Source organism: Phodopus roborovskii, unplaced genomic scaffold (genome assembly GCF_943737965.1).
Source record: "Phodopus roborovskii unplaced genomic scaffold, PHOROB, whole genome shotgun sequence".
Classification (NCBI taxonomy): Eukaryota; Metazoa; Chordata; class Mammalia; order Rodentia; family Cricetidae; genus Phodopus; species Phodopus roborovskii.
This window is the reverse complement of record NW_026125295.1, coordinates 30,113,271-30,115,946: the sequence shown is the minus strand read 5'-3', so window position 1 is coordinate 30,115,946 and position 2,676 is coordinate 30,113,271.

Below are 2,676 nucleotides of genomic sequence, written 5' to 3'. Positions count from 1 at the left end.
CTGAACAATGTGCAATTGCACCATACCTTGATCGAAGAAGTAATAAAGAAAGAAATTAAGGACTTTCTAATATTCAACGAGAATGAGGATACAACATACCCAAACTTATGGGACACCTTGAAAGCAGTGCTACGAGGGAAGTTCATTGCACTAAGTGCCCATATGAAGAAAACAGAGGATAGTCACATAAAAGAATTATCAGCGCAACTGAAAGCCTTAGAACAGAGAGAAGCGAATTCACCCCGCAGGAGTAGACGCCAGGAAATAATCAACTTGAGGGCTGAAATCAACAAAATAGAAACCAGGAAAACAATACAAAAAAATCAATGCAACAAAGAGTTGGTTTTTTGAGAAAATCAACAACATAGACAAAACTTTATCCAAATTAATGAAAAAGCAGAGAGAGAGAACATGCAAATTAGCAAAATCAGAAATGTAATGGGAAACATAACAACAGACACAGAGGAAATCCAGACAATTTTCAGGTCATACTTTAAAAATCTGTATTCCACAAAAATTGAAAATTCAAAGGAAATGGACAAGTTTCTGGATAACTAACACTTACCAAAATTAAATCAAGAACAGACAAACAACTTAAATAGGCCTATAACCCGCAATGAAATAGAAGCAGTCATCAAAAGCCTTCCAACCAAAAAAAGTCTAGGGCCAGTTGGATTTAGCGCAGAATTCTACCAGACATTCAAGGAAGAACCAATACCACTACTCCTCAAACTGTTCCACAAGATAGAAACAGAAGGTTCATTGCCAAACTCTTTTTATGAGGCCACAATAACTTTGGTACCCAAACCTCACAAAGACACAATTAAGAAAGAAAACTACAGACCAATATCCCTGATGAACATCAATGCAAAAATACTCAATAAAATACTGGCAAACCGAATTCAAGAATACATCAGAGAAATCATCCACCATGACCAAGTAGGCTTCATCCCTGTATTGCAGGGATGGTTTAACATATGAAAATCTATCAACGTGATCCACCATATAGACAAACTGAAAAAGAAAAACCATATTATTATCTCCCTAGGTGCGGAAAAAGCCTTCAACAAAATTCAACACCCTTTCATGATAAAGGTCTTGGAGAGGTCAGGGATAACAGGAACATACCTAAACATAATAAGAGTAATATACAGCAAACCAACTGCCAACATCAAACTGAATGGAGAGAAACTTAAGCCAATTCCTCTAAAATCAGGAACAAGACAAGGCTGCCCTCTCTCTCCATATCTCTTCAATATTGTACTAGAAGTTCTAGCTAATGCTATAAGACAACAAAAGGAGATCAAGGGAATCCAAATTGGAAAGGAAGAAGTCAAACTGTCTCTATTTGTAGATGATATGCTAGTTTACATAAGCGACCCAATAAACTACCAGGGAACTCCTACAGCTGATAAACACCTACAGCAAACTAGCAGGATACAAGATAAACTCAAAAAAAATCAGTAGCCCTATATTTTTCAGACGACAAAGAGACAGAGAAAGAAATCAGAGAAACATCACCCTTTACAATAGCCACAAGCAACATAAAGTATCTTGGTGTAACGCTTACGAAACAAGTAAAAGACCTATATAATAAGAACGTTGTGACTCTAAAGAAAGAAATTAAAGAAGATACCAGAAAATGGAAAGATCTCCCATGCTCTTGGATAGGTATGATAAACATAGTAAAAATGGCAATCTTACCAAAAGCAATCTACAGATTCAATGCAATCCCCATTAAAATCCCACCACAATTCTTCACCGACCTTGAAAGGATAATAATCAACTTTATATGGAAAAACAAAAGACCCAGGATAGCCAAAACAACCCTATACAATAAAAGAACTTCAGGAGGCATCACCATTCCTGACTTTAAGCTCTACTACAGAGCTATAGTTCTGAAAACAGCCTGGTATTGGCATAAAAATAGACAGGTAGACCAATGTAATCGAATTGAAAATCCTGATATTAATCCACGCACCTATGGACACCTGATTTTCGACAAAACAGCTAAAATTATACAATGCGGCGAGGACAGCATCTTCAACAAATGGTGCTGGCACAACTGGATGAGGGTGTGTAGAAGACTTCAGATAGACCCATGTCTGTCACCATGCACAAAACTCAAGTCCAAATGGATCAAAGACCTCAACATCAATCCGGCCACATTGAACCTCTTAGAAGAGAAAGTAGGAGGTACCCTTAAACAAATTGGTATAGGAGACTGCTTCTTGAACATACTCCAGGGACACAGACACTGAAAGAAACAATTAATAAATGGGACCTCTTCAAACTTCTGTAAGCTTCTGTAAGGCAAAGGACACAGTTGACAAGACCAAACGGCAGCCCACAGACTGGGAAAAGATTTTCACCAATCCTATATCCGACAAAGGGCTGATCTCCAAAATATACAAAGAACTCAAGAAACTAGTCAACAAAACACCAAATAACCCTATTAAAAAATGGGGTACAGAACTGAAGAAAGAATTCTCAATAGAGGAAATCAAAAAGGCTGAAAGACACTTAAGAAAATGTTCCACATCCTTAGCTATCAGGGAAATGCAAATCAAAACAACTTTGAGATACCATCTTACCCCTGCCAGAATGGCTAAAATTAGAAACACCAGTGATGACTTATGTTGGAGAGGATGTGGAGAAAGTGGAACACTCCTCCAC